Raw genomic sequence first — 14,698 nt, 5'->3', positions numbered from 1 at the left:
CATTATTTGATTTCGGTAATCAGGAATACGAGTAATTTATCGCAAATTTGAAGTTTTGTCTACTTAAAATTGTTTGAGTATAATGGCAAAGTGTATTTTTCTAGAAACTTTTGACTTGCATTTTTAACAAACTAATACTGTCTTTTATGTTTTGCACTATATCAGTGCCTAAAGCACCAAATTTGGGTAAATTACGCAGATTTAGATGCATTGACCATTTTTTAACACAATGTATGGAAAACTTGATAATGATAGTTTACCGGTGAAGCGTTGTTAAGGAAGTAAAACGGCTGATAAACAACAGAAATTAAGGCAAATCTTTTCCGAAATTTTTTAGGTTTCTTGGGGACACTTGGAGACCACTTATGTTTTGTGTTTGAAGTAGTTTGAAAAAATTCCAGGAACTACTTTTGTTTTATTTTAGAAGTAGTTTGAAAGAATCTCAGGGACACCTTTCGTTGTGTTTTTGAAGTCGTTTCAAAGAATTTTTTGCAGCAATTTGAAAGAAGCTTGGGGGTCCCTTGTCTTGTTTTTGAAGTAGTTTAAAAAATTTCGTGGACCCCTTTTGATTTGTTTTTGAAGTAGTTTGAAAGAATCAAGGGACTCCTTTTATTTTGTTTTTCAAGTAGTTGCAAAGAATCTCGGTCACGCTTTGTGTCTGGATTTTGAACTAATTTGAAAGAATCTCGGACACTCCTTGTGTTTTCTTTTGAAGTATGTAATTGGAAAAAATCTCGGCGAGACGTTGTGTCTGGTTTTTGAAGTAGTTTGAAAGAATGTCGGGGATTCCTTTTATGTTGTTTTTGAAGTAATTTGAAAAAGTCTTGAAATTCCTTGTCTTGTTTTTGAAGTAATTTAAAAAACTTTGCGGTCCACTTGTGTCTGATTTTTGAAGTAGTTTGAAAGAATCTCGGGTGCCCCTAGTATTTTGTTTTTGAAGGAGGTTGAAAAAATCTCGAGAATCCCTAGTGTTTTGTTTTTGAAGCAGTGTGAAAGAATCTCAAGGACACTTTGTGTTCGGTGTTTGAAGTAATGTGATGGATCTCGGGGACCACGTTTGTATTGTTTTTGGAGTAGTTTGAAAGAGTCTTGGAATCCCTTGTCTTATTTTTGAAGTAATTTGAAAGAATCTCGCGGTCTCCTTGTGCCTGGTTTTTGAAGTAGTTTTAAAAAATCTTGGAGCTCTTTGTGTCTGGTTTTTGAAGTAGTCTGAAAAAAACTCGGGTACCTCTAGTCAGGCGCGGATACAGGATTTCGTTTGGGGGGGGGGGAGGCAATTTTAATTTTTGTGAGATTTTACCTATCTCCCAGAAATTCGTTCTAAACAAAAAAATTATAAAATTTTAACTAGTGTACTCTTTTTCACATAACATGGGTGACATTTGGTTGTTTTCGTTACACGTATAGTGTATATAGTAGAACCTCGATAATCCGAATTAATTGGGAAAAAGGTCTGTTCGGATTAACGATTTGTTCGGATCAGCGATTTTCCCAAAAATCTGAAAGGAAATTGAATAACAACTTCATAAACAGTTGAAAGTAAACTTCAAGAAATAAACCTTAATTTTATTAAACAAAATTAAAGAATTCTTAAGCAACAATGGATAATAGATACATTCTAAAAAAATATTACATTTTTTCAGAATTTTTAGACGAATTTTTCAAAAATGAAATTTTCCATTATGTATTCTCGACGATTTTCGAAATTTAACTAATTTTCTTGTAAATTTTGGGCCTCAGAAGTCACTTCTGGCGTCATTCCTTCGATAACTTAAACCATTTTTCCAGATTCGTACAGTTGAAATACTTATAGCAATTTTTAAAAATTTCGAAAAATTCGAATTTCACATCGAATTTTCGAAAATATTGCTCGGTTGCCTTTAACATGCTATATTTTTGGAATCAGCACGTCGGGATATACATACCTATATCCCTGAATTTTTTCAGAATTTTTAGGAAACTTTTTCAAAAATGAAATGTTTCATGCAAATTTCGACCCATTTTCGACGATTTTCGAAATTTAACTACCTAAATACCTTTTCTTGTAGATTTCGGGCCTCATTTCTTCGATAACTCCATCCGTTTCTCCAGAATTAGTTAATTAATTCAGTGCATTGAAATATGGCAATTTTTAAAAATTTCAAAATATTCCATACAACATATGTAGAAAGATTTTGCGTCATTTTTCCAAGTTCAGTTCGGATTGCAAAGTTTTTGTTCGGATTAAAGAAGCAGCGACTGCGAAATGCGATTTCAAAATTTTGAAATTGGTCAAAATAAAGTAAGGTCGTGTGTCAGGGGGGGGGGCAATTGCACCCATTGCCCCCCCCCTGGATCTGCGCCTGCCTCTAGTATTTTATTTTTGAATCATCTTTCTCATATCTGATTCTCTATATTGTGAAATACTTACATCAATTTCCAGATATGTCCATTCAAATTAATTATTAAAAAGCGGCTAATTTCGGATATTTTAGATGGTACTGATTTTTTAATAAATTTAAAATTTTTATTTTGTGTTAACTTTATTTTTTTGTACGATTTCATTTGCTTTATTCTTAGATTAGCCGAGCTTTTATCAGTATGCACTGTAAGCTAATCTTTTGTTCTACTGTGCAATAAATTTTATCTATCTATCTATTTATGTGTCTAAAAAATCTCGGGGGTCCTATTGTTTTATTTTTGAAGTAGATCCAAAGAATCTCGATGGGCTCTTTTATTTTGTTTTTGAAGCAATTTCAAAGAATCTCGGGAACTCTTTGTGCTTGGATTTTGAAATAGTGTGAAGGAATCTCGGGGATCGCTTTTAATCTGTTTTTGAAGTAGTTTGAAAGAATTTTAGGACTTTTTGTTTTGTTTTTGAAGCAGTTTGAAAGAAGCTCGGGGACTCCTTTTATTTTGTTTTTGAAGTGGTTTCAAAGAATCTCGGGTACGCTTTGTGCCTGGATTTTGAAGTGGTTTCAAAGAATCTTCGAGATTCCTTCTGTTTTGTTTTTGAAGTAGTTTGAAAAAATCTCGGAGACTCCTATCATTTTGTTTTTGAAGTAGTTTGAAAGAGTCTTGGAATCCCTTGTCTTGTCTGTATTTTTTTTCAAATTACTTTAAGATAATTTGAAAAAATTTCGCGGTCCCCTTGTGTCTGGTTTTTGAAGTAGTTTAAAAAAATCTCGGGTACCCCTAGTATTTTGTTTTTGAAGTAGGTTGAAAGAAACTCGAGAACCCCTAGTATTTTGTTTTTGAAGCAGTTTGAAAGAATCTCGAGGACACTGTATTGTATTTGAAGTAGTTTGAAACAGTTTTGGAATCCCTTGTCTTGTTTTTGATGCAATTTGAAAGAATCTCGCGGTCCCCTTGTGCCTTGTTTTTGAAGTAGTTTTAAAAAATCTTTGGGCTCTTTGTGTCTGATTTTTTCAAGTAATTTGAAAAAATCTCGGGTACCCATACTATTTTGTTTTTGAATCATCTTTCTCATACCTGACTTCATATATTGTGAATTACTTACATCAATTGCCAGATATGCCCAGTCAAATTAATTATTAAAAAGCGGCTAATTTCCGATATTTTAGATGTTACTGATCTTTTAGTAAATTTAAAATTTTTATTTTGAGTTAACTTTATTTTTTTGTACGATTTCATTTGTTTTATTCTTAGTTTAGCCGAGCTTTTATCAGTATGCACTCTCAGCTAATCTTTTGTTTTATTGTGCAATAAATTTTATCTATCTATCTATCTATCTATCTATCTATCTATCTATCTATCTATCTATCTATCTATCTATCTATCTATCTATATATCTAGTGTCTAAAGTATATCGGGGATCCTACTGTTTTGTTTTTGAAGTAGTTTGAAAGAATCCCGTGAACCCTTTTTGTTTTCATTTTGAAGTAGATTTTATTTTTGAAGCAATTTCAAAGAATCTCGGGAACTCTTTGGGCTTGGATTTTGAAGTAGTGTGAAGGAATCTCGGGGACCGCTTTTAATCTGTTTTTGAAGTAGTTTGAAAAAATTTTGGGACTTTTTTGTTTTGTTTTTGCAGTAGTATGAAAGAAGCTTGGGACCCTTTGTCTTGTTTTTGAAGTAGTTTGAAAGAATCTCGGGGACTCCTTTTATTTTGTTACGCTTTGTGCCTGGATTTTGAAGTGGTTTGAAAGAACTTTCGCCATTCCTTCTGTTTTGTTTTTGAAGTAGTTTCAAAGAATCTCGGGGACCCCTTTTGCTTTGTTTTTGAAGTACGTAGTTTGAAAGAATGGCGGAGAGCTCTTGTGTTTTGTTTTTGAAGTAGTTTAAAAAAAATCCCGTGAACTCCTTTTGTTTTGTTTTTAAAGTAGTTTTAAAGATGCTTGGGGGCCCCTCGTCTTGAAGTAGTTTGAAACAATCTCGTGGACAAGTTTCGTTTTGTTTTTGAAGTAGTTTCAAAGAATGGTGGAGGAGCGCTTTTGTTGTTTTTGAAGTACTTACTTTGAAAGAATTTCGAGGACTCCTTTTGATTTGTTTTTGAAGCAGTTTGAAAAAATCTCGGGGACTCCTTATATTTTGTTTTTGAATTAGGTTCAACGAATCTCGGGGACATCCTGTGTCTGCAGAGACGGCTCTAGGGGACCAGGCGCCCCGATGCAACTTACTGTTCAACGCCCTTTAAAAATTGTTTGTAAAAAAAAAACAAACAAAATTTTGTAAACACATATTTTTGTAGAGAGATACTTTTAATTAACAAATATACATAAAATTATGATGAATCAAGCTTAATATATAAAAGTGTTTGTCCTGACTGATAGACTAACTGATTCATCAACGCAAAGCCTGAACTACTGCAACTACGAACATGAAATTTGGACAGTAGGTTCCTTTTGTGTCATAAGCACCCATTGAGAAAAAAATTTTGGAAATTCTGCCCCAATGGGACAAAATAGGGGATGAAGATATATGAGTCCCGTGAGTTTTTAAGTTAGACGGGTTCACTGGAGGAGGGGGGGGGTGAACGGGGCGAAAAATGTTGTGTCCCAATCCAACCAACAACTCTTCTAGTATAAGTATAAAAATCTTTACATTACAAACATTTTTCAATTTTTAATATTGTAAAATTGATACGATTTCAAAGTTATTTTTAATTTAGACTTACCTCAATGTTATTCGAAAATAAAATTTAAAATTAGTGATGACAAAGAGCCACGGAATGATACACCGAACCAAATTCGACTACGAATCGGACCAGTGAAAAATATAACAAAACTGAACACAACCAGGTGACTAGACTTGGAAAATAAAATTTTTAAGTTTGTGCCGACAAGGAGTTTTATGGTACAAACAAACGTGACAAATGTTAGAAAAACATCTGGTTTTGGTCATACCGCTGTCTCGTCAAATTGTTACCCACCAATCATAAATCTGGTATTTTCTGTCGGTATTGATCTAAAGGTCCAATCACCCAACCCAAAGGCGCACTCTTTTTCAATTATTACAGTGCCAGGAATTGACTTCTTATGACCTATTTTGGTGAACCACTTCCCATAGTGGAATGTTAAAATGTAGCTTCTTCTGAAAAGTTTTCGATGGGCGCCTTGGTCTGTTCCTGCTATAATATTTTGTACATAGTGATTCAATGTAAACCTAATACTCTTATTAATTTATTTCTATGAGTTAACACAAAAGCATAGGCGCCGCCCGCCGCCCCTTGTCATGGGCGCCCCGATGCGGTGCATCTTTCGCTTACCGTGTTAAGCCGGCCCTGTGTGTCTGGTTTTTAAAGTAGTTTGAAAAACTGCCAGAGTCCCGTGATGAAGGATGGATGGGACCTGCTGGACCAGTCCGGGAAAAATTTAGACCGGATTTGGGCTGGCGACTAGCGTTTCTAGAAAATTTTCCACTTCCAGATGGTTCCATCGGCCCGTAATTACAATTAATCAAATCGAAATTAGAATTTCTGTCAAAGGAAAATTACACATATTTGACTTGCTTAAAGTTTCTAAAATTTCATCTTTTACGAAAAATTTCTATATGAACTAAAAACGCAAGCACGACAATATAATTTTTTGTAGAATGGAGAACTTAAATTTCTTAAGAAACTTCTTTGATGATCGCATAACTAGCCTAAATACAGAAATTCCTTGGTCACCTCGTTCCTGTGATGTGACAACTTGTGATTTTGTCTATGGCCTCATCTTGAAAACACAATTTTTCAAATCCAGAGGACTTACAGCAAAAGAATTGAACAAAAATGCATGCAAATTAGTAACAATCCTATTATATTGGAACCTGTTTTAGGAAATTTTGATAGGCGGATTTTACGATGCATTGACGTAGAGGGGAATCATTTTCAACATTTATTGTCCTATCAAACCTTATTTTAATATGAATTTAAAAAAAAATCCAAGTTGACAGTTCGCAAAGTCATTTTTTTAATTTTCCAGTAACTAACGTTGGAATTTCGGCTACGTCGCCCATGATTCGTTTTAGCCAACGATGTTCGTTCCGGCGCTACCCGGAGATTTCAACGCCACAGCAAGCGCCAAACCGCATCTTCATCGCCGCATTAGCCGTCGAAAGTGTATCGCCGGAGCCCGGAAACGCGAAGCGACGACCGGATCATCGCTTCGTCACTAGAAACTGCAATTTTCCGAAAAGTCGACTTTCTCGCGTTTTGCTGAGATACGCAGGACGAACGGTTACGCAGCTGCCGACTGCGAATATTCCAATAATAATTATGACAAGAGGAAGTTCACTCGAGTTATGTTAATGATAAGAGAATTATATGTTCGCTTTTCAACATTTAACAGAAAGTCGCTGCAGTCGTAAATATATTATTATGTTTCCTGTGCTCTTTTTTGCGGTTACATCAAATCACTGATGAAATAGATACATTTCACCGTATAATTAGCAGGTCGGGCGATAATAAAAATAATTATCTGTTGGTTATTTAGAGTGGTGGAGGGGGGCGGGAATGCTTTATCGATGAGTGGCCGTGGATAAACGAGGGATCGGGAGATCTTCGCCTGGTGTTATGTAAAATTATTAGTCCGGTTAACGATGTATGAACGCTGATTATTATTATGAGTGGAATTGGCTTGTGGAAATGTGCGGATTAATACGGGCAAGGTATGCGTTTTATTTAAAGTTTTATTGTATTTTTTATAAAATTATGTTAAATTAAGCGCATAATTATGTGTAGTGAAAAATGAGAAAGTTTGCACATAAAACACCTATGAGTCAATGTAATAAAGAAACTAAATGCCCCCAAGATCTTATCAACTTTTTCAAAAATACTACTTATATCACGCAATCGAATTGAGCATTAAAAAAAGACACTATGAGCTCTGAGATACCTTTATATTCCATATTCTTTAAACAAAATATACTAAGGGCTATCGATATTCTTTCACATTAAGAAAATGATTTTAGGAAATGCGGAGGTTCTTTCGTATTCTTAGAAAAAAAAAAAGACAGGCTTCCAAGATTCGTTCACATCCTTAAAAAGGGTTATCTTACCAGAACTTCCCTCGCCCCTGAAGTACAGCCCAATAAATCCTGTTTCTTTAAAAAAGTCAAAAAAATGTTTGCAATTCTTGTTTTCTGAGAATCTATATAAAGTTAAAACCACTAGAGTAAATAAATTTACACAGCTTTTTTGACTTGAATTTTTCAATTCTTCGATTTTAAATTTTTTGTTTCTTCAGTTTTTCGATTTGTAATTTTTTTAGAATTCAAGTTTAAATTTTTCAGATTTTCAATTTTCGAGCGTTTGAATTTTCAGTCGTTAGATTTTGCAATTTTTCATTTATAAAATTTCTCAAACTTTGAATTTTTCAGTGTTTCGATTCTTTTATTTTTCGTTTCGCTATTTTATTGTCTTTATTTTTTAATTCCAGTTTTTTTGGTATTTGATTTCTTCAATTTTTGGATTTACAATTATTGTTCAATTTTTCGTTTATTTTGTTTCTTCAATTTTACGATATGTAACATTTCGAGTTGTCAATTTAAAATTTTCTAGATTTTCGATTTTCAAACATTTGAATATTTCAGTTTTTGGATTTTGCATTTTTTCAAGAGTTTTCAATTTTTAACTTTTCAATTTTTCGTTTCGGTTTATTACTTTTTTCAATTTTCGGTTTTTCACTGTTCTGATTTTATAATTTTATTTAGTGTGAAAGTTTTTGGATTTTTCAATTTGTCGAATTTACATTTTTTTTTTCAGTTTTTGAGTTTTTCGATTGTGCAATTTTTCGATTTAAAATCTCTCAAATTTTCAATAATTATTTAAATGAAGTGAAGAAAATTAAGTATTGAAAAGTTGAGAAATTTTAAATCGAAAAATTGCAAAATCTACAAATTGAAAAATTGAAAATAAGGAAAACTGAAAAATTGTAAAAATCTAAAATTTGAAAATTCAAATGCTGGAAAATTGAAGAAAATAAAGGAAATGAGAAATTGTAAATCGAAAAATTGAAAATTCGGAAACCTCAAACTCGTGAATTGCAAATCGAAAAATGACAAAATATATCCAAAAGTTAGAACACGGGAAAATGAGAAATTTGAACATGAAAACTCCAAGAGTTACCTATTTTAAAACTGAAGAAACAAAAAAAAAACTGAAAAATTGAAAAATTCGAAATCAAAATTTCGATGCCAGTTTCTTTAGTTTTTGGTTTCTTCAATTTTTTGATTTACGTGTTTCAATTTTTCATTTGTTGTTTCTTCAGTTTTACGATATGTGACATTTCGAGTTTTCAGTTTTTAATTTTTCAGATTTTCGATTTTTCAGTTTTTAGTTTTTATAATATTTGGAAAGTTTTCAATTTTTCGGTTTTAAACTGTTCTAATTTTATAATTTTTCTTATTTCAGTGTGGATTTTTTTAATTTTTGAATTTTTCAATTTGTCGACTTTACAGTTTTTTTTGTTTCTTCAATTTTTCAGTTTTCCACATTTTCAATTTTTATATTTAAAATCTCTGAAGTTTTGAATTTTTAATTTTTCTATTTTTCAGTATTTTAGTTTTTCATTTCTTCAAATTATCGATGTGCAGTTTTTGATTGCGCAATTTTTAGAGTTTTCAAGTTTAAATTTATTTATTTTATTTTCAGTTTTCCATATTTTCAATTTTTCAAATTTTAGATTTTTCAATTTTTCGATTTAAAATCTCTCAACTTTTCATTATTTAATTTTTCAATTTTTCGAGTCTTTAATTTTTCATTTCTTCTAATTTTCGATTTGCAATTTTTCAATTTTTAATATTTCCATATTTTAGATTTGCAGTTTCACGAGTTTTCAATTTTTCATTGCTGCAATTTTTCCTTTCGGTTTTAATTTTTCAATTTTTCGATTTTTCAAAGTTTTCATTTAATAATCTCCCCTTGCTTCAATGAGAAATTTTCCAATTTCTGGATTATCCAATTTTTCGATTTTATAATTTTTTAAGTTTTCATTTTTTAATTCAAATTCTTGATCTGCAATTTTCATTTCAGTTTCTTCAGCTTCTCGTTTCTTCAATTTTATGATACATTATTTTCAGTTTTCATTTTTAAATTTTCCAATGTTACGATTTTCTAACTTTTGGATATTTCAACTTTGGATTTTGCAATTTTTTGATATGCAATTAACGAGTTTGCAATTTAAAATTTTTCAGTGTTTCGAATTTTCAATTTTTAATTTTTCAATTTTTTGTTTCTTTAATGTTTCGTTTTTTCAGTTTTTCGATTTGCAATTTTTCGTTTCGCTATTTCATTGTCTTTATTTTTCAGTTCCAGTTTTTTCAGTTTTTGGTTTCTTCAATTTTTTTATTTACAATTTTCAATTTTTCGTTTTTTCAATCTTCTGATTTTATAATTTTTCTTTTTTCAGTGTGAAACTCTTTAATTTTTTGGATTTTTCAATTTATCGACTTTACTTTTTTTTTTTGTTTCTTCAATTTTCCGAGTTGAATTTATTCTAGTTTTCAATTTAAAATTTTTTAGTTTTTCAGTTTTCCACATTTTCAGTTTTTTAGTTTTTATATTTAAAACCTCTCGAGTTTTGAATTTTTAATTTTTCGATTTTTCGGTTCTTTAATTTTTCACTTCTTCAAATTTTCGATGTGTAGTTTTCGATAGGCATTTTTTAATTTTTTCCATTTCTTTTTGCTTCTTCAGTTTTATAATAGGTAACTCCTAGAGTTTTCACTTTTAAATTTTTTATTTTTTCCATTTTCCACCTTTTAGATATTTTAATTTTCCAACTTTTGCAATTTAAATTTTCCAACTTTTGGATATTTCACTTTTTAGAATTTACAAATTTTTGATCTTCAATTTGACGAATTTTCGTTTCTTCAATTATTTCCCTTCGGTTTTAATTTTTTCAATTTTTCAATGTTCTTATGTGAAATTTTTCAATTTCTTGAATATCCAATTTTTCGCTTTGCATTTTTTTTCTGACTTCAATTTCAATCTCCTCAATTTTAAAATTTCTGAAGTCTTCATTTTTTAATTTTTCAATTTTTCCATTCTTTAATTTTTCATTTCTCCAAATTCTTCATTTGTAGTTTTTCGTTTCAATGTTACGATTTTCTAACTTTTGGATATTTCAGTTTTTAGATTTTTCGATATTTTGAGTTCTTTTTTCAATGTGAAATTTTTCAATGTTTGATTTTTCAGTTTTTCGATTAACAATTTTTTAGTTTTCCAACTTTCAGATTTTCAGATCATTTTTAAAATTGTTCACTTTATCACTTTAACGATTTTAGATATTTTCCATTTTCCAATTACATATTGGATTTTAAAACTTTTTCATTTATTCGATTTCTTCATTTTTGGACTTTTAAGTTAATTTAAATTTTTCGGTAGGTATTTAATTTTTCAGTTTTTGGAGCTCTCAGTGTTAAGATTTTCGACTTTTCAATTTAAAAATTGTACAAGTTTTCGATTTCACAATTTTTGTGTTTTCCAAATTCGTTTATTTTTTCTTCTTTCCGATTTTTCGATTAGTTATTTTTTTTCGATTCTTAAGTTTCTCGATTTTTAGTTTTCCAATATCTCAATTTTTAGTTTCTTTAGTTCTTCGATTTGCAATTTTTCAACTTCTCGAATCAAAAAAGAAAACAAAACATTGCAAAATTATAAAACTGAAAAAGGAAAAATGAAAAACGAAAAAGTATAAAATGAAAATTTTGAAAAACTTCAAAATTGGATATAAAATTGAATAAACGAAAAACTGAACAATCGAAGTTTATAAGTTGAGAAACTTAAAAATCGAAAAAGTGCAAAATTGAAAATTTGAAATATGGTAAAATCGAAATATTGACGATTGAAAAAATCGGAAAATCCGATAATTGGGAAATCTAAATATTGCAAAATCGAAAAATTGTAAAATTGGAAAATCAAAGATTAAAAATTTGAAACAAACATTGAAAAAACGGAGAAAGTGATAAATCGAAATATTGTGATATAAAATAGAGAAACAAACTCGGGAAACGAAAAAGTAAAAAAATTAAAGTTGCAATAACGAAAAATTTTATTTTAAAACCGAAACATTGAAAATTGAAAAAATCGAAAAATTAAAGAAAATGAGAAAACGAAAAACTTTGATATCAAAAAATTGATCGAAGGTAAATACATCCAGTTTTTCGAAAAACTATACGATTTGAATTATTTTTGAGTCACCCTGTACAAGTAAGTCTAATATCGAGCCATAATATTTGCAAAATATTGTTATCCAATTTTGATTATTTTCCAAAAAACAGGATTTTTTTTATTTTTTATAAATTTAACTGATTTCGTTAAAGAGATTAAATTATATTCCACTATAAAGCTATAATTTATGCAAGTTGCTTGTTAAAGTTTCTCACTTGGCTTGCTTAACAACTTACGAAATAAAGAAAATTTGATCACTAGTGCGAAAAACCACATTAAAGACTTAAAAACTCTAAAACGTCACACATTCCCAAAACGAGATTTTTCCACCGCCCGACGTATTACTGGTTGCCTACTACACAAACCGTCGCCACTCCACTCTAAAATAAAACCAACAAAAACACCCAACGCAAAACGACCTTTGATAATCACCCATTAAAATGCTAATTCTTTGTTTATATTTTCGCTTTTAAACACAAATTTATGCGTCCAGCACCGTGATACCATCGATAACATAATTAGTACCTACGATTATTAATTCAATAAAGGAAAAACCTAAAATACCACGATTCAAATTTATTCATCGGCGCATAATGATAATCATTTACTTTGAATTAAAATTTCAAATCAGACTTTACACGTATAATTAGCGGCGTTCGAGACTTCCCCGCGTCTCGCCTCCGCCCTGCACGACGCCGCTTTTCGCGTTCCCCGGTCTCGCCGTCCACGAGGCATCAATCAAATCCAATCCAGAAGCAAATTTAAATACGATTTTCAACGGCCTATCCCAGCATGACTGTGCGGTCTGCTCGTCTAGGTCAGTTTTCCACTCGGTGGGTCGAATCAATCAAACATTCATCAGATCGACCTTTAACTGGATTACGACCATCGGCGGTTCGGTTTTGGCGAATACGGAAATGAATGATAAATAATTGAAACTTAATTAACACCTCCTCGGACTATAATTAAGGTGGGTTGTTGATTCAATTATGGAATCGGATTCGTTGTTCTTGGGCGTCGCTCGTGTTCGAGTGTGTTATTTTTTTTTTTGAAGCCCACGCAGATCCTGGTGATTATTTTGGGAGACTTCGACGATGGAGCAGGCGACGAGGTGGAAATTCTGTCCGGGAGTGGAGAAGAAATGTCGTTTAAGAATTAAATGTTGCTAAAAAAATAAAGCGATAGGATTTTGTTGAAGTTATTGCATCATACTGTGAATGAAGTGAATTTGTATTAAAAATACAGTGATAGATTTTTTAAAACCCACTTGACGTACGATACTTATAATCACCTTGTATAGTAGTCTTTTGAAAACATAACCTTGTTATGCTATAGGTAATTCCATATCATCTCAAATAAAAAGCAACAAGTCTTAAAATTATTGTTGTATACAAAGAATAAAGAGTTCCGTCATCTTGTAACACAACAATTTAATACCGAACAGTAAATCCTCGAGTGATTTAATCTTGTAACTCCCCAGTGTCTTTTTTTCTAAGAATTTGAAAGAATATCGGAGCTTTTTAGTGTATTTTTTTTTATAAGAATATGACGGAATTTTTGAAGATTCCTATTGTCTTTTTTAAGCATTCTTTAGAATCTTGATGGTCTTTTTTTTTAAAGAAGACCGAAGAATCTCGGGGCTGACTTGTGTCTTTTTTTAGCAATGCAGTGGAGTCTAGAAACATTCAATGCATTTTTTTCAAAATGTCAATTTTTAAATATGAAATTCTTTTCCTAAATTACAGCAAAAGATTTTTTTTTAGGTTTCGACTTCCAGAGGATAATTTCATTTTTCCAGAATCGCCATTATAAAATATTATAATTTGAAGATTTTCAGAAAATTTGACTTCCAAAGCAAATATTTCCAAAATTCAAAATTTCTGGAAGTTAAATTCGCCATCGTTTTTTCGAAAACTACTACCATTTTTTCAAAATCGCCAGTATGAAATATGTATTACAATTTTGCGGATTAATACTTCCAAAATTTTGATCCGGGACCCTAAATAGGATTTTTTTTTAATCAGTTCGTAGAGATAACAGAGCTTTAGAAGATTTTTATGCAACTTTTCCAAAAACTCAATTTTTGGATATCAAATTTTTGACTTTTTCTTGATCACCTTTGAAATTGACTGAATTTTTTTGTGGATTTCGGCCTCATTTCTTGGATAACTACTAACATCTTTCTAGATTCGCCAATAAGGAACGGGAAAAATTTGGGATATTTAAAAATCTAATTTCGAAAATCATTTTTTGATGATCAAATTTTTTATATTTTTGTGAGTACCTTCGAAATTACCGTAGATTTTTTTGCACACTTCGACTTAATTTTGTCTTCAGTTCCTCAAAAGGAAAACTCCTACCATTATTTCAGAGTCAATAAAATGAAGTATGACAGTTTGAAGATTTTTTAAAAATTTAACTTCGAAAGCGAATATTTTCAAAATCATTATTCCGGGAACATAAACAATTTGTTTTTTCGAATAAGTTCGTCGAGATTATATTCTAGAATTTTTGTGAATTTTTAGCCACTTTTTCCAAGTTCAGTTCTTGAGCTTTTCTTAAACATCTTCGAAAATTATCGAAACAGAATTATTTGTAGATTTCGATCTTTAGAAGTTTATTTCATCTCCGCTTGCAAAATCGCGATTATGAAATATAATTTTGAGGACTTTTAAAACAAAATTTTGCTTCGGGGCCAGGTTAAGCAAGATATTTTTTCGAATCAGTTCGTTGGGATTTAAATCCCAGAATTTTTGTGGATTTTTAAGCAACTTTTCCTAAGGCTCAATTTTTGAACATTAAGTTTTTTTGAGGATCTTCGAAAATTACTGAATGACTTATTTTCGGCGTAATTTCTTCGAAAATCGTACCAGTTCTACAGAATTACCAAGTGAGATATCATTATTTCGAAAATTTTCGAAAGCTCAATTTTGGAATATGAAATTTTTGACTTTTTCTTGAGCATTTTCGAAAATTTTCCACAGATGTAAACTGTAGACTTCGACTTCCAGAACTTATTTTCGGTTTCATTTCTTCGCAAATTCTTATTTTCCATAATCGCCAACATGAAATATGACAATTTTGAGTAATTAGATCAATCTGACT

This window comes from Zophobas morio, unplaced genomic scaffold, assembly GCF_036711695.1.
Source record: "Zophobas morio isolate AGI-343-1 ecotype UQ-CSIRO unplaced genomic scaffold, CSIRO_AGI_Zmor_V1 ptg000075l, whole genome shotgun sequence".
In the NCBI taxonomy this organism is placed as follows: domain Eukaryota; kingdom Metazoa; phylum Arthropoda; class Insecta; order Coleoptera; family Tenebrionidae; genus Zophobas; species Zophobas morio.
The sequence above is the reverse complement of the archived record's forward strand: the minus strand, read 5'-3'. Positions refer to the sequence as shown.